Here is a 24,959-nt window from a genome sequence, read left to right as displayed (position 1 = left end):
TTTGGGGGGGATTGGCTTATTGTCACTCAGCATTGATACTCTCCCATTCTGTCCATTTATCAGTATATGCCATAATTTCATTCTTATTTATGGCCTAGTAATATTGCATTATGTATATTTACCACATTGAGACATGGGAATCCCAAATCTCTAAAAAGTATAATTTCAGACCCCCAGATCAAAATTCTACAGATTCTTAAACACTGGATCTACCAAAGAATGGAATAGCTGGGTCATATGATGGTTCCATTCCAAGTTTTCTGAGAAATCTCCATACTGTTTTCCAGAGTGATTATACCAATTTTCAGTTTCACCAGCAATGTATGAGTGTTCCCCTTTCCCCACATCCTCATCAAAATTCATTGTTACTTGTATTCTTGATAATTGACATTCTGGTTGGAGTGAGATGGAATCTCAGTGTAGTTGTTTTTTAAAATTTCTTTTAGTTATAGATGAACACATACCTTCATTTTATTTATTTATTTATTTTTATGTGATGCTGAGGATCAAACCTAGTGCCTGCCTCATATGTGTGAGGCAAGCACTCTGCTACTGAGCCACAATCCCAGCTCTCAGTGTAATTTTAATTTGCATTTCTCTAATTGCTACAGATGTTGAATATTTTTGCATGTATTTGTTGACCATTTGCATTTCTTTTAAGAAGTGTCTGTTTTGTTTCTTTGCCCATTTATTTATTGGGTCATTTGGGATTTTGGGTGTTAAGTGTTTTAAGTTCTTTGTATGTCCTGTAAATTAATGTCTTATCCAAGTTGTGGTTGGTAACAATTTTCTCCCATTCTGTAGGCTCTCTCTTTACACTCTTGCCCCGCCCCCCCCCCCCTTTTTTTTTGTGGTGCTGGGGATTGAACCCTCCAGGGCCTTGTGCACCCAAGGCAAGCACTCTACCAACTGAGCTATATCTGCAGCCCTGACTTTTTGCTTTGAAGAAACTTTTTAGTTTGATACTATCCCATGTATTGATTCCTGATCTTATTTCTTGCACTTTAAGAGTCTTGTTGAGCAAGTCAGTTACTGAGCTGATTAGCAAGCCATTTTTATTAAGCAGCAGTGGAATGGCACATTTTCAGAGGAAAAAATGGGGACTGCTTACAAGAGAGGTCTTTTTTTAAAAAAAAATAGGTTTTAATGAGATTTAATCATAGCAGAATGCTTAGTGCGACTTACTCATTAGAGACTTGGGACGTGCCACTGAGCATTCAGGAAACCAGTTGTGCAGTTAAAACTCTAACTCAGGAAAACAGCTGTAAAACTTGAAACTCGTCCTAACTCATGCACAGTTGGAAAAGCTTGGATAAAAATCCAGAGCCCAGGGCCCATTGTTTGTCTTTCCCTTCTCCCCTCTAGGATCACCCTGTCTTCCTTTTCTCCCTGAGGACTCTCATTTTCCTTTTCTTGGGGGAATGTTATTTTCCATCTTCATCACCCACTTTATCAATCCCAGAATATTATTTATTTCTGATTTTTCCATATCGGGTCACACTGTGGTGCCACCTGAAATGCAGGTTCTCCTAGTCCCCCTCCCTCCTTTGTAGCACATCCATTCTTGCAATTGTGGCGATGGGCTTTCTTCCTTTATTATTCCCAATCTTGTGAGTCTGTAAGCTGTTCTGAGAGTCCAGTATTAATTCCCAGTAAAAATCCCCCTGCACCCACGTTACTGAGAAGCTGATCATTCACTTTCCTGTGCTCACACCACAGAGGAGCTTGGAAAGCAGCCTGTCTTCTCAAGATTCTATTAGACTTTCAACTGAACATTTTACTTGATTTGTTGTGTCTTTCATTTCCAAGATTTCTATTTGGTTCTTTTTCAGCATTTCTATTTCTTTATTGAATTTCTCAATTATATTCTATACTGACTTCCTTAATTCATTCAGTTGTTTTTCTATGTTCTCTTGGAATTCATTGGTCATTTTTTATAATGATTCTTTCACATTCCTTATCTAATATTTCATCCAGTTCAATGTTTTTGGTGTTCGCTGCTGGTGAATTATGAACTTCAGGTAGTGTTGTGTTGGCTTGTCTTTTCATACTTCTTGTATTTATACGTTGGATTTTATGCATCTGTTGGAAGAGATTTCTCTTCCACTTCTACATGTGGACTTTATAGGGCACAATCTTCAATTCAAATGTCCTAGAGCGATCTGGATTGAGACCCTCATTTAGGTGTGGTGTCCAGAGCCTTTGTGTAATTTCTCTGCTTTTGCTGTAGTAATGGCTGTCCATAGGTAGGACCTGGAGACATATTTCTAGCTGTTTTTACTTCAGTCCTGATCATTAGTTTGAGTTTTTGTTTCTTCTATTCTTTGTATTAAAATATAACTGAAGATCGACTGTCATTCATTTGTATGTGGAGCCAGGTTTACTGTCTTTTGATTGAGTTTAGTTTAGCAGCAGATTTTCTGCCTGCAAATTTGTGTCCCTGTAGGTTCCCAGAACTCAAGGACTAGGAGGAAACAAACAATAGCAATAACCAATGCAAAGATATACAACATTAAACTAAATACTTGGTTTCTACTTTGACATCCACAATGTTAATTGCCACAAAAATCAGAAATGGTAGCGTCAACAATTGCCAACAGCAAAAACAATAAGTGACCATGAACTATATCTGACATTAAAGCAAGTAACAGGTGTCAACTATGTCATCCACAGCAGTAATAACTGAAACAGTATTAATGGTGGTGGCAGGAGTTACATAAACCAATTAGTGCTAAAAGATGGTAGGAATAAAGTTAATTAAGAGAAAAAGAAAATGTGATAGGAAGGTAGAAAAGAGTTTCAAATAGTGAACATAGAGAATGCAGAAGAGATGTAGCTTGCGATGGTTATGAGGTAGGAGGAGAAATTGAAGTAACAATGTAAAGGGAGAACGAAAGAACAATAGAATTTGGATGTTAGCAAAAGAAAACATAGAAAAAGAAATAAGAGAAATAGGCAAGTGAAAGACAATGCAAAACAAAACCAAAACGTACTAACAAAAGACATGGCAAGGAAAAATATCTACATTTAAAAAGCTAGAAATGATAAAAAGAAAAAAAAATGTGTAGATGTCTATGTCCATGAACCAAGCAGCACAGCAAAACACACACACACACACACACACACACACACACACACACAAAAGAAAAGAAAAACAGATCATGAAAAATTAAGGAATCCTTTGTAAGAGGAGTTCAAATAGCCAATGAGAATAGATGGACACTGTCTATGCCCAACTGTCTTTCTTTCCATTTTTTTTTTTCCCTTGGGCTGAGTGAGATTAAGGACTGGGTGTGGTTAACCTTTTGCTGTTTTTGTGTTGGTCACAAAGTTGCCAGTTGGAGTGGCCTGGGACTGAAGCTGATTCAAATTATTCTCAGTTTCTCTTCTCCCAAGTATGAGATAGGATGGGATGTGAAGTACTGCCATTGGAGTTTGCATAGACCAGATGGATGCACTCCCCAGGGTGGGGTCACTGCAGAATTTTATGAGTGGAGTTGAATCATGTGGGGCTTAGGTCTAATCATGCCTTGGGCTGTACTGGATGGTGTCTACTCTGGAGAGATTAGATCAAAACACCCCTAGGTCCTGGCAGTTGCTGATTTCTGTTAGATCTCTCAAGATCTCAGGATCTCAGGAGCCTCTCAAGGATTCTGTTTGTGGGGCAAGAGAGACAATCCTACACCCTATCTGCTCCCCATGAACACACTCTTTCCAGGATTTTCAGGCTTAGTCCCTGAGCATATTCACACTCACCTGCTCAGATTCCAGACCTGCTTCAGCTGGTCATGTGAGCCACCAGACTCAAAGGTAGAAGTGAGTTGGGATCTTGTTTACTTTTACAACTTGAATTCGCCTGGATAAAATATTCTCTCTGCCTGTTTTCACCCCATTTTGCTTGGTACACCTGGGCTACATGAAGGTGCTTGCTAGGTCAGTGTAGCAGTGTTTGCTCAGATTTTCCAGCTCCTGCAGCAGCAGATGCAGCATGACCACCCCAAGATGGCTTCCACTTTAGCTTTCCATGGCTATTTGGGAAACACACACTTTTCAAGCACCAGTGCACAGTGCAGATGGTGGATCAGCTAAGGGGAGGTTTCTGAGTTTGGGTTTTTCTATATTCAATCTGTCCTGAACCAGCTCTGCTGCTGCTGCAGCTGCAGCTACCACAAACAACTGCTCCAATGTAGTCTTTCTTCTTTATTTAATGTACGCAAATATTTGAGTCTCTTAAGATTTTGACTATTATTTGCTAATCAGTTTTAGTGAAACTCCTCTCTCATCTACCTCGTGGAGAAGCAGTACTATTGCTACTTGAATCCTGAGCCACAGTGCAACTAGGAATATAGCCTTGTCATGATCTTTTAACACATTTTCTTTATTGTTGACTTTCTTTTCAAGATTATATACTTTGTCTTCAAAGCCTGAGAATCTCCTCCGTGTTGTCTAATATTGGTGATGCTTTCAACTGATTTTTTTTGGGGGGCAGGTACCGGGGATTTAACTCAGGGGAACTGAACTACTGAGTCACATCCCCAGCCCTATTTTGTATTTTATTTAGAGACAGGGTCTCACTGAGTTGCTATGCACCTTGCCGTTGCTGAGGCTGGCTTTGAACTTGCGATCCTCCTGACTCCGCCCCCCCAGTCAACTGATTTTTTAAATTCAATCCATTGAGCTTTTTATTTTCAGGATTTATTTTTTTATAATCTTTCTCTATTGAAATTATCTTTTACTTCCTGTACTTTCTTAGTTCATTTCTTATGTCTTCTTTTAATTAATTGAATACTTTTTAAACTATGGACTTTCTAAATTTTCTATCTGATATTTCTTCCACTCTGATATCAATGAGATCAGTTGTTGAATTATTGTGGGCTATTTGGAGTGACTTGTTCCCTGGGTTTTTCATATTGTTTTTATGTCTACCCATCTATTGAGATGATTATCTCTTCTGCTTTTATATGAGCTTCTTTCTCTTAACTGCCCCAGGCTGGGTGAATATCCAAGTATCAGTACTCCCACTCAATGTGTATTCTTTACTATGTCCAATATCCAGCACTACTTTTAAAGAAGTTGCTAAACCCTTTTAACTGCAATCACTTCAGAGCAAAGCTATGTGATCATAAAATTTAGGGGAAAAACTTATTAAAAATGTTCTCTACATTTTCTCTAATCCAAGTATAAATTTATAATAACATTCTTAAGTAGGTTGAGAAATTATTATTGAGCATAATGAAATTTTATGGGGTTAAAAATGGGATAAGAGAAAAAATTGATAAAGAAAAAAGAGAAAAGTGAAAGTAAAATAATACAAAGTAAGATAAAATGGAAAAAATGTTAGGGATTTGAGGCAGAAACCAGTGGTGCAAAAGGGAGAAGTACAAACTTGAATTTGGAAAGTAAAGATAGAGTGATTACAGTTTAAAACAGAAGAAATATAATCAATTGGCTTGAGGGCTGCAATATCAAATAATAAGGGAATAAGTATCAGTTCAATATGAAAAGTAAGATCAAAATTGACAGATCCATTTATGATATTCTATGCAGAGGTGGGGAAGTGTCTCATTGCATCTTCCTGATTTGGATTTCATCAGGATTTTGGATCTTTAGAAGATGCACACCATTTACCTCTGAGTTTCTCTGGGGATGAAGATGGTGATCACATTATTTTACCTCTGATACAATTCCTGGAGAGCCCCTTTGACCTTTGGTGGGTTCAGGTACCTACCAGCTTTCTGTTGGGTCAGAGGAGATGGTTCCTATTTGTGATTTAGGACCTCCCTGTTGGGGGTGCAGTCTTGAACAAAAGCTCTGTGTATCCAACACTGTCAGTTCCCATGTGGGCTACACATGTATATTGCATAGAGGGTGTAGTGATCCAAAGTAGAAGTATTGTAATCTCCTTGATATGGCAATGGGTGACCTGTTGTGGGGATGGGTGCTGCTGCACCCTCTGGAGGGCACAGGTTGCAGATTTGGGGCTTGTATCTGGACACACTAAGTGGTGTATGTGGGACATTGCTCTGGAAGTCCTTTAGTGGGGGCAACTGCCACTGTGCATGAACTGAGGTTCTCTGCTGGCTGCTTAGGGTTATTTTTAGGAAATGTTTTCCATGGTTCCATGCATCTGGATGAGAACTGAGTTAACTGGCAACATCTGTGGACTCTCCTAGAAGGGCTAGGGCACAGGAGCTACTTCCCTGGTTGCTTTGATTTTCTTGCTGGTTGGTGCCTGCTAGTCAGTCCAGAGGCCCATGTCTGCATGATTCAAAGCTGCTGCATGTACTGGTGTAGTGGAATAGGACTTATGGATAGATCTTGGTGACTATCTGCAACCGGGGAGTCTGTGAATGCAGGCTCTCTGTGGATGGACTTTGACACATAAGTCTACACCCTTGCTGATATAGATCATGGGGTACCAACCCCACGACTCGTGTTGGTTGGCCCACCTTTGTCTCAGCTCCTATGGCCAGCTGCCAGTTTTGAATATCTGAGTACCCGCTTCCCTCCACGGGGGCTTCTTTGTAGCAGCACTAGTTGGTGCAGCTCACCAGTGTTTGACCTGTCACAGTGGTTGGAGGGTAGAGTGTCAGTTTGGCCCACCCTTGCCTGAGTTACTGCAGTGGCTGAGGGTAGCTCTGGGTTGGGGTGAGCACACTCCAGGAATAATTTCCTTTCAGATCAGCTCCACCCCACTCCACTTGTCCTCTGTGAAGGGGAGGGGGTTTCAGCTTGTAGTGATCCCTCTATAAGTTCCTTTTCGGTGAATTAATGAGACAACCCATTGCAAAGGCATTCTGTGTAGTTTTTTTGGTTACTATCTTTAGATGGGGAGAAGCTGTACTGATTTAATTCCATCTAGGGAGGCTGGCTAACTGCAGACTCTATAAAATGGTTGTACTGCCAAGAATTTTTTTCTTCTTACACTTTGGTCTGAATTGTATGATCTCATTCACTGTCTTTTCTGTTCCTGTCCCATTTTCATTTGGTTTGTTTTTCTTTCCACATGTTAAGGAAATATGCTTGTGGGCTTTCCTTCTCCTTCTTTCTCTCATTTTTACCCTTCCCTCCAACCCTGCTCTGGTCAGTGTTTATAGTCAAGGACTTCTTTGCTTATTTTCTTCTCTGGTAACCAATTTCTAAGTCATTGCAAGTCTCTTTCTTTTTAATATTGAATTCTAGAGTGTTTATTCTGTCACCTGCATCACTGGTGAGCTGTTCTTTCACTGCTTTATTTCTAGATTGTGGAGGAATTGAGGATTGCTGCCTAGATCCACGCTGCCATGTTCTGAGTCTTCCCAAACTACACATAATATTGGTTATTCTTTAAATGTTTGGTAGAATTCAGCAGTGAAGCTATTCAGTCCTGGGATTTTCTTTGATAAGAGATTTTTATACTGATTCAATTTCCTTTGTCATTGTTTCTTAAGAATTTTGGTTTCTTTGTGATTCAGTCTTTTTTTTTTAAAGAGAGAGAGAAAGAGAAGAGAATTTTTAATATATATATATATATATATATATATATATATATATATATATTTTAGTTATTGGCGGACACAACATCTTTGTATGTGGTGCTTAGGATCGAACCCAGGCCGCACGCATGCCAAGAGAGCGCGCTACCGCTTGAGCCACATCCCCAGCCCTGTGATTTAGTCTTTTTAGGTTATATGTTTCTAGGATTTTATCCATATTTTAGATAGGTTGCACAAATTGTTGATGTTCATATGTAGGTCTCTTATTAACTTTTATATTTCTGCGTTATCAGTTATATGTTTCTCCTCATTCCTTTCTAATTTGGTTAGAATACTTTCCCTTTCTCCTTCATTATTGTAGCTAACAGTTTGTCAATTTTGTTTAGCCTTTCAAAAAAGCAACTTTGTTTTGCTGATATTTTATATTATCTTTCTAGTTCCTATTTCATTTTTCTGCTCTGATCTTTATTATCTTCTTCCTTCTACTAACTTTGAATTTAGTTTGTTTTCCTGTTTCTCATTCTTTGAGGAATTAGGATGTATGTTTGAGATTGATTTCTTTCTTTCTTTTTCAGGTAGATATTTAGTGCCATAAACTTCCCTCTTAGAACTGCTTTTGCTGTGTCTTTTAATTATAAAATAGTAAGTCTAAACTAAAAATAAAGGATGCTTAATTTCTTTAATATCCAGAATTGTGCAAAATAAACCAACATGGTATCCATCCTTGTGTTCATCATACTGGTAAAAGATGTACAGAGGAGTGAAGCAAGATAAATTATCTTTTGGTACTTGTGGTTGTTCATATTGATAAAAATTATATGAATAGCTTGTTATTCTTTAGCAAAGCATGAGAAATGCATTCTTTATGACCCTGAAATTTCAGCATATAGAAATGTGCTCTAAATCCATTAAGATACATTAATAAGTTTGTCATAGCTTTGTAGTACCAAACACGGTGGGGGAAATCCCAATGTGCAATAGTAAAATTGGTAAATGAATTGTAGTATACTCATGTAGTAGACCATCATCAAGTTAAAAAAACACCAAATGAGTTATAGCAACACAGATCAACATGAATGAATGTTTAAAACATGATGATGAGTAACAGAAGTGAGATATAAAAGAATGTGAGCTGTATGGTTCATTTATCCAAAGATTAAAATATAGAAAAAAGGAAAGGATATGGATTTGGAATGAAATCTTGTGATTTGTAATGGATTTGTCATCAATATCAGAATTCTGCTTACCTCTAGAAGTTGTGATCAGGTGAAAAGGCCTAATTGGATTCTGGGAGGAAGGATGGAAATGTTTCATTTCTTAACCTAAGTGGTTGTTGCAGAATTTTTATTTTATAAATTATTAAATTGTGCATTATATTTTACTTACTTCAAAAATTAAAAAGTAAAATTTTTTTCTCTCCTTTCTTTCATGTGTAAACCTCAATTCCAATATTTAAATAATACACTGGCTTCTGTTTCTTCTTTTAGTTTTTTTTATTAACCAAGTTCAGTTTGTCTCTTTTTTCTCTGAAATGAAAGATAATTATAATTTACTTAAACTGTACTCTTTCTTTCCTCTTCCAATTAATTTAAAATGTTAAATTATTTTTAGTTTTATTGGTTAAATTTGTAATTTAATGTAATAGCCAGAATGGTGGGGTGCACCTGTAGCCCTGGATATTTGGGGGGCTGGGGCAGGGGAGGAAATCACTTGACCTCACAAGTTTGTGACCAATTTGGCTAAAAAAGTATGACCCCACTTCAAAAAATATAATTGAGACTAAATTTCTTGATCCATTAAGTTTTTGCAATTTCAGTTTTGCACTTTGTAAGATTTACTTATCCAATTAAAATATATTTTGGGAGGGAGATGGTAGATGGCAGAGTAAAGTAAAGCAGCATTCCAAGCTGTGCTGTTGCACGGGACCAAAACAGCAGGTGTACAGCTTCTCACCAAGGTGGCTAAGGAAGGATTTCACTAATATTTAATATTGGACATCAAAAGCAGCTTAGGGACTCAGAAATTTGGATATAATAAACAAAGAAGAAAGAAAACATCAGAACTGACATGATGGCTCTGATCTTTGGGATAGAAGAGAACATGGAGATACAAACTAAAGGCATAAAGAACATTTTCAATGAAAGAGTTACAGAAAAATTTTCCACATCAAAATGAGACAGATATCCACATATAGGAGGATTACAGGACCCCAAATAGACCTAGTCAAATAAGAAGCTCACTGGGACATATCATAATCAAAATGCCTAATATAGAAAATAGGAAAGAATATTAAAAGCTGCAAGACAGAAACATCAGATCAAAAACCTGAGGCAAACCAATAAGGTTCATTTTGGATTTCTCAGCTTGGACCCTAAAATTAAGGAGGATCTGCAATGAGATATTCCAAGCCCTAAAAAAAAAAAAAAAAAAAAAAAAAAAAAACTGCCAGCCAGATTTCTATATCCAACAAAACCTAGTTTCAAATTTGAGGGGAAAATAAAAACTTTCCATGAAAAGAATAAATGAATTCATGAGAATCAAGCCAGCATTACAAAGAATACTCAAAGATAAACCACACAAGAGGAACTAAAAAATAATTCCCAGAACTCACAGAGGAAGTTCAATAGAAGAATAATCTATTAAGTAAGAATCAAGACAGGGTAAAATATAGCAAAATGTCAGAAAACCATAAATAGTTATCCTTACTCACACTAAATGTTAATGATCTCAACTCCCCAGTTAAAAAGTACAGATTAGTCAAATGGATCAAAAACCAAGAATCAATTATATACTGTTTACAAAAGACTCATCTTATAGGCAAAGACATCCACAGTCTGAAGGTAAAAGGATGGCAAAAATATTCCAGAAATATGGTCCAAGAAAATAAGCAGGAATAGCTATTCTCATATCTGACAAAGTAGATTTTAAGCAAATATTAATCAGAACGACAAAGAAGGTCACTACATCTTGTTAAGGGAATGATCCACTAAGAAGATATAATGATAGTAAATATTTATGCCCCAAATGTCAATGTGCCCAATTACATGGAAAAAGGACTCCATGACATTAAATCCTGCATAGACCTCAATACAATAATACTGGGTAATTTCAATACACTCTTATCACCAATAGACAGCCCATCAAAACATAAAATCAATAAAGATATGTCTAATCTAAATAACACTATATAAATCATGTGCCGCATTTTTTTAATCCATTCATTCGTGGAAGGACATCTAGGTTGGCTCCACAGTCTAGCTATTGTGAATTGTGCTGCTATAAACATTGATGTGGCTGTGTCCCTGTAGTATGCTGTTTTTAAGTCTTTGGGTATAGTCCAAGAAGAGGAATAGCTGGGTCAAATGGTGGTTCCATTCCCAGCTTTCCAAGGAATCTCATACTGCTTTCCAAATTGGCTGCACCAATTTGCAGTCCCACCAGCAATGTATGAGTGTACCTTTTTCCCTGCATCCTCGCCAGCACTTGTTGTTTGTCTTCATCATGGCTGCCATTCTGACTGGAGTGAGATGGTATCTTAGACTAGTTTTAATTTGCATTTCTCTGATTGCTAGAAATGATGAGCATTTTTTCATATATTTGTTGATTGATTGTATATCTTCTGAGAAGTGTCTGATCAGGTCCTTGGCCCATTTGTTGATTGGGTTATTTGTTTTTTTGGTGTTTAGCTTTTTGAGTTCTTTGTGTACTCTAGAGATTAGAGCTCTATCTGATGTGTGAGGGGTAAAAATTTGTTCCCAGGATGTAGGCTTCCTATTCACCTCACATATTATTTCTCTTGCTGAGAAAAAACTTTTTAGTTTGAATTCATCCCATTTGTTGATTCTTGGTTTTAATTCTTGTGCTATAGGTGTCTTATTAAGGAAATTGGGGCCTAGCCCCACATGATGGAGATTAGGGCCTACTTTTTCTTCTATTAGATGCAGAGTCTCTGGTTTAATTCCTAGATCCTTGATCCATTCTGAGTTAACTTTTGTGCATGGTGAGAGATAGGGATTCAATTTCATTTTGTTGCCTATATACACAATGGAATATTACTTAGCACTAAAAAATAATAAGATCATGGCATTTGCAGGGAAATGGATGGCATTAGAGCAGATTATGCTAAGTTAGCCAATCTCTAAAAAACAAATGCCGAATGTCTTCCCTGTTATAAGGGGGGGGGGTGGGTGACTCATAATGGGAAAGAGAGGAAGAGCATGGGAAGAAGATTACCTCTACATAGGAAGAGAGGTGGGAGGGAAAGGGAAGGAGAAATGGAATTGCATGGATGGTGGAAGGAGACCCTCGTTGTTATACAAAATACATGAATGAAGATGTGAGAAAAAAAGAAAAAAAAGAATAGTGCTACCCTAGATTAGGTAGAGAGAAGTGATGGAAGGGGAAGGGAGGGATTGGGGAGATAGGAAGGATAGTAGAATGAAACAGACATTATTATTATTGTGTGTATATATGTGAATGCATGACCAATGTGATTCTGCAACCTGTACACTCAGAAAAATGAGATATTATATCCCATCTGATTCAAATGTATGATATGTCAAGGTCATTATACTTTCATGTGTAACTAAGTAAAACAAATAAAAATAAATAAATAACACTATATAAATCAAATGGACCTAATAGATATCTATGGAATATTCCACCCACAATCAGCTAAATTTACCTTCTTCCTGGCTGTGCATGGAACTTTTTCCAGAGTAGATCATAATCTAGGCCACAAAGAAAATCTTAGCAAATACCAGAAATTCAGTGAAATCCCATGTGTTCTATAAGATCACAATGGAATGAAGCTAGAAATCAACAGAAAAAAGAAAATAAATCACATAAACATGTGGAGATTGAACAATAGTCTCTTAAATGAAGAATGGACTAAAAAAGAGATAAGAATAGAAAGCAAGAAATTTTTAGAATGAACAATAATAGAGATATAGCATATCAAAATCTCTGGGACATTTGAAAGCAGTTCTAGTGGATAATTTCTAGCACTGAGTGCCTACATTAAAAATTAGAGATATCTCAAATAAATAAGCTTATGCTCCACCTCAAAGGCTTAGAAAAGAAGACAGGAAATAATTAAGATCAGCATCAAAATCAATGCAATTGAGAAGAAGAGAAGGCCTGTGATTAAATCCAATATCCATTCATGTTAAAAATGCTGGAGAAGCTAGGGATCAAAGAACTTACCTTACCATTGTAAAGGCCATTCATGACAAACCCAAAGCCAACATAATACTAAATGGAGAAAAACTAAAAGAATCTCTTCCAAATTCAGGAACAAGATAAGGCTGTCACTCTTACCAGTCCTATTCAATATAGTCATTGAAACATTAGCTAGAGCAATCAGGCAAGAAAAGGAAATCAAATGGCTACAAATAGAAAAAGAAGTCAAAATATCTCTGTTGGCTGACAATATGATCCTATATCTGGAAGACCCAAAAACTCTACTGGAAGACTTCTAGAGCTCATAAATGAGTTTAACAAGGATACAAGGTCAACACCCATAAATCAATAGCTTTCCTATACTCTAACAGTGATTCAGCAGAGGAAGAAATCTGTAAAATCATACCATTCACAATAACCTCAAAACAAAAATTTAATACTTGGGAATTACTCTTAACAAAAGAGGTAAAATAACTCTAAAGTGAAAATTATACAACACTGAAGAAAAATTGAAGAAGATCTTAGAAAATGAAAAGACATCACATGTTCTTTGATAGGCAGAATTAATATTGTCAAAATGGCTATACTACCAAAAGCCATTACAGAGTCAATGCAATCCACATTGAAATATCAATGACATTCTTCACAGAATTAGGAAAGAAAATTCTTAAATTCATTTGGAATAGTAAGAGACCCAGAATAATCAATGAAAGAGTAAGCAAGGAAAGTGAAGCAGGAGGTATCACAATGCCTGATCTGAAGTTATACTATAGAGCTGTAGTAACAAAAACAGCATGGTATTGACAACAAACTAGACACAAAGACAAATGGAATAGAAGATACATACCTAAAGTTGTCTAATATTTGACAAAGGTGCCAAAAATATATCTTGGAGAAGAAACAGCCTTTTATATAATAGGTACTGGGAAAACTGGATAGCTATGTGTAGAAAAATGAAATTAGACCCCTATCTCACCTGCACAATACTCAAATCAAAATGGATCAAAGACTTAAGAATTATATCAGAAACTTTACAACGGCTGCAAGAAATACAGCATCAACACTCCATCATATAGGTGCTGGCACTGACTTAACATGATCCCTAAAGCACAAGCAATAAAACCAAGAGTCAATAAGGGGGATGCTATTAAACTAAAAAGCTTCTGCACAAGAAAGGAAATGATTAAGAGCATGAAGAGATAGCCTACAGAATAGGAGAAAATTTTGGCCAGCTACTCCTGTTATAAGGAATTAATATCCAGAATATATAAAGAACTCAAAAAATGTAACACCCCTCCTCAATAACCCAATCAATAACTGATCAAAAGAACTAAACAGAAATTTCTCAGAAGAAGAAACACAATGGCCAAAAATATATGAAAAAATGTTCAACATCTGTAGTAACCAGGGAAATGCAAATCACAAACTACCCTTAAGATTTCATCTCACTACAATTAGAATGGCAATGGTCAAGAATATGAACAACAGTAAATGCTAATGAGGCTGTAGGGGAAAAGTTCCACTTGTACATTGTTAGTAGATTGCAGAATAGTAAAACCACTCTGGAAAGCAGTATGAAGATTCTTCGAGAAACTAGTGATGGAACCGCCATATGACCCAGCTCTCACTCCTTGGTATTTTCTCAAAAGATCTAAAATCAGCATACTACTGTTACACAGCCATATCAAGGTTTATAGCACATCACAGCCACATCACAATAGATAAATTATGCAGTCAATCCAGATGCCCATCAATAGATAAATGGATTACAAAATTGTGATACACACACACACAATGGAGTTCTAGCCATAAGAAAGAATGCAATTATGGCATTTGCCAGATGGAAATGAAAAATCATGCTAAGTGAAATGAGCCAAACTCAGAAATTTAAAGGCCAAATGTTTCCCCTCATATGGGGAAGCTAGAGTGAAATACAGGAAATGGGGAGGAAATGATAGTATAACATAAAGAATCAAATACAAATTATTAAAAGATGAGTGAAAGGCGATCTAGTAGTTAGGAGAATGAGATAGGAGAGGGAGGGCAGGATGGAAAATGGGGAGAGAAAAGGGGAGGAAGTCATGGATTGAAATAGATTTCCATGAATGTGTGTTTATTGGAATGAACCTGAGTACTATGTATAAAGCTCTAATAAAAAATAAAAAAATGTTGAGTCTTTTATATATGTCACTCACTTTTCTATATATTGCAGGGAACAAAATAAAACAACTTACCTTCCATTGTGGGAAGAAATAAGAATATTTATTCTTCCCCTTTCATGTTTTAGCTTTATTCAGCTACATTTTTTATTGTGGTAAATATATGTAAAAAGTCGCCATTTTAATTATTTAGGTATATAATTCGGTAACAGTTAGTACATTTACTATGTTGTTGCTATTTAATTTTGGAACATTGTTCATCACACCAAAAGGAAACCTTTACCTATTAAACAGTTACGTCCCAGAACATGTCATCTCATCCTCTAGCAACCACTAATCTGCTTTCTGTCTCTATGGATTTACATATTTTGGATAAATTCAATCATACAATATGTGACTCTTTTGTCCAGCATCTTCCATTTAGCATAATGGCAGCTGAGAGCAGGAAAAGTATATTCCAAAGACACAAAGAGACATAAAGATTTTGTTCTGGAATTATGAATTTTATAATAATAATATTATTATTTTGTTATTTACTGCCCAGGGCAGTTTACCTTTAACAATCTCTTGATTCCTCAGATTTAGAAAAATCTTGGAAGACTGCTAGGTAGAAAACTAAGATGAAAGGAACACTGTCCTCTTCTTTTTAAAAGTAAAATCCCAAATATAATGTCCACCTATTGTGATAAGCAAATACCCTGCTGTGTCTTATAATTGCTGTGGTAATGTTTAATAAATAGTTCTGAATAAACAGATTATAAAATAATTTTATATGTTGTTTTTCTTTTTTTTTTGTCTAGTCAGAATTACTTCTTCTGGACTTACCTTCTCTTTATCTAGAGATTCATATTGTGCTGGATAAAGCTTTGGTATGTGTTCTGCTTTTTCTTTGCTTTTAAATATTTGATGTGAAGGTATGATTAGCCTTAGCTAAAGGATAATTTAAATATTCCCAGTCTTACTTGCCTGTCACAGATAGAATAGTGTAAAAATGTGCAGACTGAAAAATCATATTGTCAACATCACTCTAGTTTTATCAGCAATGCTTTATTTAAAATCTTTAAATAACAATATTGCAAAGTCAGTTTTTCCACAATTTTTAGGGCCTCCTTTAAAACACACTATTTTTTTTAATGGTGATATTTGATCAAGGTGGGTTGAGGTCCTATTTGAGGGAAGTCTTTAAGAGCAGTATTAAGTGCAGGGAATGGTTTCGCTCTATAAAATATTTACTGAGTCAAGAGTGAGGATAATCTAACTATTGATCCTTGATTACCATAAACAATTTGAGGACCTGTTAAACTTCAAAACCAGGGAGTGTAACTTAGTTTGCAGTCAAGTAAATATGGTTTTCTTTCTTCTAATCTTTAAAGAGTTCAGAAAATAGGAATAAAAATGGGCTTTCCTGTTTTTAATTCAATGATAGCTTTTGGTTACCACACTTGGAAGCAACATGAGTGCTAATTCCTTGCTGAGGGCTGCAGGGTTTGTCAGGAAGCACTGAAGTCATGACAGGGGGGGTATTTGGAGAAGGATATGACAATATTTGATTTATTAGTGCTGGTAAAAGGAAAAGGAAACATTTAGAATCAAGTTATTGTGATACTTAAGAGAAAATAAGTTCTAATAAACATGACAAGTTTCTAGGAAATATTGTGCATTCTGGAAATTGTTTTGTTTCAGGCTTATAAAATTTTGAGGGTTACTTTAAAAGCTTCTTGATCAAATTACTAGTTTTTCAACCATACTATGCTGACTAAACATCCCCTTTTCTATGTTCTTAGGCATATTTTCAAATTCTTTAATAAAAAAAGCATTGAGTCAGCTATGAAATCTGTGTTACCAGATGTTGGCATACAGAGAATTATACTGATAATTTCTTCAGTGACTTCATAAATTGTAAATCTACAATTTTAGCATAGAGAATTCCATTTTATAACTGAGGGAAGCATATGGTGTCATAAAAACACAGGTTGGTTAATGGGAACAGATACGAAAATATACAACTTTAACTTGGGATACTGTAAGAAAGTGGGTGTTTTAAAATGTGGGATTTATTATTATGCAGTTGTGTTGAGGCCAACAGATCAGAAAATCAGATTGCTGTTGAAAGAAAGTTTATCAATCATAGTTCCCAAGAGAAGGGAACACTCTTTGTAATGCAAGGGCCACAGCCACCAAGATCTGTCAGGAGACTGCCATCAAGGGGGGCATCTGGACAAAACCCTTTATTGTGGATTCTGCAAGAACAGACAAGGCATCCCATGAAAAGTTGATTGGCTAATTTGAATAATTTCAGTGGGCTCTGGAGTATAGTGGCTGTCCATAGTTGTCTACCTTGCCCTGGGCAGGAGAACAGTGTCTCCGAGTGTGAGGTTCTGTTAGAGAAGGTGATTTGGCTCTGGACTGACTATTTTGCATTCAAAAGGTGTACTGTTTGAGTCAGGTTTTTCATTGCTGTGACTAAAGGATCCAACCATATCAATTGTAAGGGAGGAAATGTTTATTTAAAGGCTCACAGTTTCAGAAATCTTAGTCCATATAAGGCCGTCTTCATTCCTCAGGGCTCAAGGTGAGGCAGGACATCATGGTGGAGCGTGTGGCAGAGGGAAGCAGCTCATGTGGTGATCAGGAAGCAGAAGGGTATCCAAATACAAATATATACCCCCAAGCCACACCCACAATGACCCACTTCTTCCAGCATACCCATCTGCCTCCCTTTCCCACTCAGTTAATCCCATCAGGGATTAATTCACTGATGAGGTTTAGGCTATACCCCAATCATTTCTCCTCTGAACCTTCTTGCATTGTCTCACATGTGAACTTCTGGGGACACCTCACATCTAAACCAAAACATATACTCTGAGGCAAGTCATTTGCTAGCTCTAGGAATCAGTCAGCTCAGGATCAGCAAGTCCCCAAGATGTCAAAGTGTAATAAATATGTCATTTTAGTATAGTCATATTAATCCATTAATACTGTCATATTAATACAGGGGAACACACCTATTACCACAAATAGGTAATAGGTGGAGGGTGGGGTCATGGTGGACATTGTGCTAAACCTTCCCATGCAAGTGTTAGAAAAGTTTCTATCATTAAAACACAAAATTAAGAGGCATGTGGAAATGGGTGAATTAAACAATTGATACAATATTTGGATTATATCTGAAAGGCAATGGAGAATCATTCACAATCTTTAAGCAGGGGAGTGAAAGATTCATTTTCATCGTAGAATCTTCATTTGGCATTAGCATAGAGGTAGATTGCTGGTTGGAAAATTGGAGGGGTAATCATCTAACAGATTATTCCAGTAATCAAGTTAAAAATTTATACATTGATATTAATAGGAATAGAAATAAAGGGAGACCTTTAAAATTTATGAAGTTGAATTAGAAAGCCATGTAAGTTTTTGATGTATTAATTTATTTAACAAATTTACTGAATATCATCTAGATACCAGTTCCTTTTCTAGCTATTAAGGATACAGAAGTGAACACATCAGAAATATTTGTTCTCATGGAGCATGTCCATAATAAATGTGAGATGTAATAGATGATAATACCACTAAAGAGATGCAAATATAAGGTAGGAACAGATTTTTGAAGGAAGATGATGAGTTGAGTTTAGTTTTGAATTTGATGGTTTTGTAACATTCAAGGCATGGTATAGATGTACAGATGAGGTATAGATATATGGAGTTTGACATAGTCACAATCCAGAGGCAACACATATATACACACTCATTTATGTATTCATGTATATGTGTGTGTGTGTGTGTGTGTGTGTGTGGTTTTATGCAAAAGTGTCATATTGGTAGACTTATGCAAACCACTACCACACTCAAGATACTCACAATAATATCATCATAAGAATCTTTACAGACACACTCATACCTTCTGTCTCTCCTTAACCCTTGGCAAACACTAAGCTGTTGTTCTTTACAATTTCACAAATTGCATAAAGTTATCATACAGTTTGTTTTTTATTGAGATTTAATTCAGCATAATTTTCTTTAGGTTTATCTAAGTTGTCTTATATATCAACAGTTCAGTTTTCTTTTTATTGCTGAGTAATAGTTCATGGAATGAAAGTACTACTTTGTTTATACTACTTTGTTTAACCATTTGAGCAGTGAAGAACATACTCATTATTTTCAGTTTTTGGCTATTATGAATAAAGCAGTTAGGGACATTCACATATAGGTATAAATGTGAGCATTGGGTTTCTTTTCTTTGGGATGAATGCCCAGGAATGTAATTGATGAGTTATATAGTAAGTCCATTATTTGTTTTGAAAGAACTTGCCAAACTATTTTTCAGAATGGCTGTACCATTTTACATTCCTATCAACAATATGATTGATCCCGTTTATGTTTATGTCTTATTTTGAAATTGGAGCCCCAAATCTGCCTCAGCTTTCTGTTAGTAGAAGGAGAGTAAATCTCAAAAACATTATATAATGAATTGTTTTTAAATATAAAATTAATTCTATCTTTCAGTATGATTACTTGGGCTCTGATAGCACGATAGTAACAAATAAAATCTTTGAAATTATCAGCCTTGTAAATTCGGTAAGTATTTTTATTTTTGTATCAAATAATTTTTTTGTCTTGAAATTTTCATTCATGGGGGCTGGGATTGTGGCTCAGTCAGTAGTAGAGTACTTGCCTAGCATGTGTGAGGCACTGGGTTCGATCCTCAGAACCACATAAAAATAATTAAAATAAAGGTATTGTGTTCATCTACAACTAAAAAAATATTTAAAAAATTTTTTTTCATTCATGTTAACTTGATGTATTTCTGGGTAATTAAATCATCCATTTAAATTGAGTATGGATTTGTAAAAATATTGAAATAATTTCTTGTTATAAATTAACATAAAGATTAATTTTCATATATTTATTTCTTCTGCTTTAGGCATTTACTCAATTGAAAGTTACTATTGTGCTGACATCATTGGAGTTGTGGTCAGATAAAAATAAGATTTCTACAGTTGGCAAAGCAGATGAATTATTGCGTAGATTTTTAGAATGGATGCGGTCTTATCTTACCTTAAGGCCTCATGATGCTGTATATCTATTCATGTAAGGATGATGTTTCAGTATTCCTAGAAAGAAAAGGAATATCTGTGATTGTGATGTAGCTTAACTGAGGGACTTGGTATTCATTTCTGACTACTCAGACTTTCATTATTCATTATGTGATCTCTTTCTGTTTGTCAAGCAGCAAAAAAGATTACTAGCATTTATTTCTGAGCATATCAAATTAAGATAAGATTTAAAGAGGTTAAGCTATCTCAGGACTCTCACCCAGTGGGTATATCTAGGTTTTGAACTTAGTTTGTAACTCCAGTGCCCAAACAGCCACTACATTAAGAGATGGGAGTTGTAAGTTTATATCTTGATATAAACTTGATCAAAACTTGGAAAAATAGGTTACAAATATTTTTTTCTAATAAATTTTTTGCATTATTTTAAAATTATTTTAAAGTTGGCACTTTAACATTTCCTTTTGCATGCATAAGATTCATCTTTCCCTCATGTATCAGTCGGCAATAAATGTTGTTACTCCTTTAATTTTTGGTCATCTGAAGAACATAAAGTAATGCCATTACATAACATCTTAGTTTCCTTTTTTTCTGATGACTAGTGGATTTCAACATCTTTCATGTGCTTCTTGATCACTTGCCTCTGTTCTTTTGTAATTGCCTTTTCATGCCATTTGAGTGTTTCTTTATAATTTGTGAGGATGTTTTGAATGTTTAGATATCAAACTTTTGTTTATGAGCATGACAGATAATTTTGTATATCTATAATAATTTTGCTCCAGTATTACTTTTACATTTCATATGGTTAACATTGCTAATATTTTATTTTTTAAATTTGGGTTTTCTGTATGATGGAAAAGCTCTCTCCATGTTCTAGATTTTAGTCTGCTATTTTTTTAGAATTAATAATATTGAAGTTTATAATTTAAGTCTTTAATCCAAATTCAGCTATTTTTTGAAAGTACAAAATAGAGGTACACTTTTGTTTTCTGTCATATGACAGAAGGCATTGCCTGTGTGTGCCTATGTGTTGGAGTGTTGATCCTATGTTTTCTTCTAGCAGTTGTAAAATTTTGGGTTTGATTCCTAGGTCTTTGATCTATTTTGATGTTACTCATATTTGAATGAGTTGATTGTTCTGTGCCCATGCCAACTCTCCACAAAATGATCGTGTCAAGGGGTGAGTGTAGAGGGAACAGGGTAACTTCCCAGGTTTGTCTGTTTTAAGGCTTTGTCTTTTGTTGTTTCTGTGTTGAATGTTCTTCAAAGTATGCTTCCATTGCTTGCTAGTATTTTTTTTAAACTCTCTATGCCTGTACTAATATTTTCACTCATTCTCCCCGCCCATGACTAACTTCTTTCAAGTACATACCTCTTGCCTTCCAATGTGATCTTCTTCTTCTTGGAAATTTTATTTTTGTTGGAGTTGTCTGATATTTGCAATAACTGAAACTTTCTGTCTACTTTCCATGTCTTCTTTTTTTCTGCTTCCTTTTTGTTGATTTGAATACTTTTATAGTTTAAGCATAATATTTGTAACATTGAAATACCATTTAATTAATCTCATTATTAATTTAAAATTTAATTAAATTATTAATTTTAAAGTTGTGCTTTAAAAAATATTTTATGGGGCTGAGGTAAAGTTATATATTACTTGACTATGTGTGTTTTTGATTCTAAAAATTGCTAAAACTTTCTTGGTAATATTTCTCTATGTCACTTATACATAAATACCTCTTTTTATCTTTGAAGATAAATAAAGATATTTATCTTTATTTTATTCTTTATTTATCTTTGAAGATAAGTAAAGAATATTTCCAAGTAAATTTAGTATGCATTTATGGGATGGTATCAAACTAAAAAGCTTCTTCACAGCAAAGGAAATAATCAAGAATGTGAACAGAGTGCCTACAGAATGGGGGAAAATCTTTCCCAACCGCATCTTAGAACATTAATCTCTAGGATATACAAAGAACTCAAAAAACTCAACACCAACATAAATAAATAAATAAATAATAAATAAATAAATAAATAAAAACAACCCAATCAACAAATGGGCTAAGGAACTGAACAGGCACTTCATAGAAGAAATACAAATGGTCAAAAAATATAGGAAAAAATGTTCAACATCTTTAGCAATTAGAGAAATGCAAATCAAAACTACATGGAGATTCCATCTCACCCCAGTCAGAAGGGCAACTATCAAGAATACAAGCAAGGGGGCTGGGGATGTGGCTCAAGCGGTAGCGCGCTCGCCTGGCATGCGTGCGGCCCGGGTTCGATCCTCAGCACCACATACAAACAAAGATGTTGTGTCCGCCCAAAGCTGAAAAATAAATATTTAAAAAATTAAAAAAAAAATTTAAAAAAAAAAAAAAAAGAATACAAGCAAGAATAAATGTTGGTGAAGATGTGGGAGGAAAAGTTTCACTTATACATTGCTGGTGGGACTGCAAATTGGTGCAGTGACTCTGGAAAGCTGTATGGAGATTCCTCAGAAAGCTTGTAATGGAACCACCATTTGATCCAGTTATCCCACTTCTTGGAATATACCCAAAAGATTTAAAATCAGCATACTACAGTGACACAGCCATTTCAATGTTTATAGCAGTATAGTCCACATTAGCTAAGCTGTGGAACCAGCCTGGGTTCCTTGAACAGGTGGATAGATAAAGAAAATGTGGTATATGTACCCAATGGAATATTACTCATCCATAGAGAAGAATGAATTTATGGCATTTGCTAGTAAATGGCTGGAACTGGAGAATATCATGCTAAGTGAAATAAACAAGTACTAAGAAACCAAAGGTAGACTGTTCTCTCTGATATGTGGACGCTAGTCCACAAGGGAGGCGAAGATTAGAAGTTCGTTGGACTAGACAAAGGGAATTAGGTAAGGGAGTGGAGAGGGCAAAGGAAAGACAGTAGAATGAATAGCACCTATCCTTCCTATCCTTAAATATGAATCCATGACCAATGTCACTCCACATCGTGTGCAAGCACAACAATGAGATCCTAACTGGAACAAGTCATACTTATTCTATGTATGTATAATATGTCAGAGTAAAATCTACTGTCATGCTTCCTTTCTTATCCCTTCAGTCTTATTCATTATAATCACATTTAGGTCTTCTAAAGTTTAATATTCTATGGTGATTTCTGAGTTCTGAAATCTTATGGTCTAACCTGTTTGCTACATTCTTTTCAGTTACATTGTCAATTATGACTTTCTCGGTGTAGCTGAGATTTTGTTAATTGTTCTTAGTTTTTTAAAAAATAAACTTGATTTCATGTAATTTGTATGATTTTTATCTCTATTTCTGTTCTGCTCTTTATTTTTATTCTACTAAATTTGGGTTTGGTTTATTCTTGTATTTCTACTTCTGAACAGAGAACATCTTGCTATTCTCATTTGTTACTTGTTTTTCTAATGTTTTAATTTTCTAATGTTTTCTAATGTTGTAGTTCATTTCTTCCACTTTTATTGTGTTCCTTCATGGTTAAGTGATTTTTCTCTCACAGTATGTTTTGATTCCTTGCTTGAGGCACAATGATAGGTTGTTTAATTTGAGAGCTTTCTATTTTTTTGATATTGGCATTGATTGATGTAATCTGTTTTTGATTGATTTTATTATTTTAAAAAATACACAACAATAGTGGAATGCATTACAATCCTTATTACACATATAGAGCACAATTTTTCATATCTCTGTATATAAAGTAGTGCTCTCATTTACCTCTAAGAATTTTTTATCTCCTCCTTGATGTCTTCTGTAACCCATTGTTCATTCTCTAGTATACTGTTCAGTCTCCATTTGATGCAGAATTTTTTATCCTATTTTGTTGTTGATTTCCAATTTCATTCCATTATGATCTGATAAAATGCATGGTAGTATCTCTACTCCTTTGTATTTGCTAAGAGTTGCCCTGTGGCATAGTATATGGTCTGTTTTTGAGAAGGATCCATGTGATGCTGAGAAGAAAGTGTATCTGCTTGATGTTGATTGATATATTCTATATATGACAGTTAAGTCTAAGTTATTGTGTTATTGAATTCTATAGTTTTTTTATTCAACTTTTCTTTGGAAGATCTTTCCAGTGGTGAGAGAGGTGTGGTAACGTCACCCAAGATTATTGTGTTGTGTTCAATTTGACTCTTGAATTTGAGAAGAGTTTGTTTGATGAATATAGCTGCACCATTGTTTGGGGAATATATATTTATGATTGTTATGTCTTATTGGAATAACATTACATACCGTTCCTTTGAGCAGTATGTAATGTCCATCTTTATCCCTTTTGATTAACTTTGGCTTGAGGTCTACTTTATTTGATATGAGTACAGAGACCCCTCCTTGTTTCCACCGTCCATGTGAGTGGTATGATTTTTCCCAACCTTTCACCTTCAGACTGTGTATGTCTTTTCCTATCAAATGAGTCTTCTGTAGGCAGCATATTGTTGTTGTTGTTTTTTAATCCAATATGCTAGCCTATGTCTTTTGATTGGTGAGTTTAAGCCATTAACATTTAGGGCTACTATTGAGACATGGTTTGTATTTCCAGTCATATTTGTTTATTTTTGTCATTTAACTTGACTTGGTTTTTCTCTTTGATTAGTTTTTCTTTTAGTGCACTACCTCCCTCTGCTGGTTTTCATTATTATTTTTCGTTTCCTCTTCATGAAATATTTTGCCAAGGATGTTTTTTAGTGCTGGTTTTCTAGCTCTAAATTGTTTAACTTTTTTTTTTTTTTTATTGTGGAAAGTTTTTATTTCATCTACAAATCTGAAGCTTAGTTTTGCTGGATACAAGATTCTTGATTGGAACCCATTATCTTTCAGAGTTTGAAATATGTTGTTCCAAGATCTTCTAGCTTTCAGGGTCTGTGTTGAAAAATCTGCCATTATCCTAATTGGTTTACCCTTATGTGTAATCTGGATCCTTTCTCTTGTGGCTTTTAAAATTCTCTCCTTATTCTGTATGTTGGGCATTTTCATTATAATTTGTCTTAGTGTGGATCTGTTGTGATTTTGCACATTTTGCATCCTGTAGGCTTCTTGTATTTGGATTTCCATTTCATTCTTCATGTCTGGAAAGTT

General features: G+C 35.2%; 1 long non-coding RNA gene across 2 annotated transcripts; it reads left to right on the top strand.

Moving 5' to 3' along the window:
• The first annotated feature begins 11,728 nt into the window (after positions 1–11,728).
• Positions 11,729–21,466, top strand: LOC124099605 (uncharacterized). Of its 2 annotated transcripts, XR_009227818.1 has the most exons (4): positions 11,729–15,684; positions 19,316–19,387; positions 19,734–19,900; positions 20,954–21,432. It is a non-coding gene; the product is annotated as an uncharacterized LOC124099605 (long non-coding RNA). The 2 variants fall into 2 exon arrangements; XR_009227817.1 differs by having other exon boundaries at positions 11,736–15,684; positions 19,734–21,466.
• Positions 21,467–24,959: the final 3,493 nt, after the last annotated feature.

The sequence above is a fragment of the Marmota monax genome, unplaced genomic scaffold (genome assembly GCF_021218885.2).
Source record: "Marmota monax isolate L192 unplaced genomic scaffold, Marmota_monax_Labrador192_F-V1.1 WCK01_AAM20220418_F8-fsc02092, whole genome shotgun sequence".
NCBI classification, from domain to species: domain Eukaryota; kingdom Metazoa; phylum Chordata; class Mammalia; order Rodentia; family Sciuridae; genus Marmota; species Marmota monax.
Note: the sequence above shows the minus strand (reverse complement) of the source record. Positions and strands in the feature narration are given on the sequence as shown.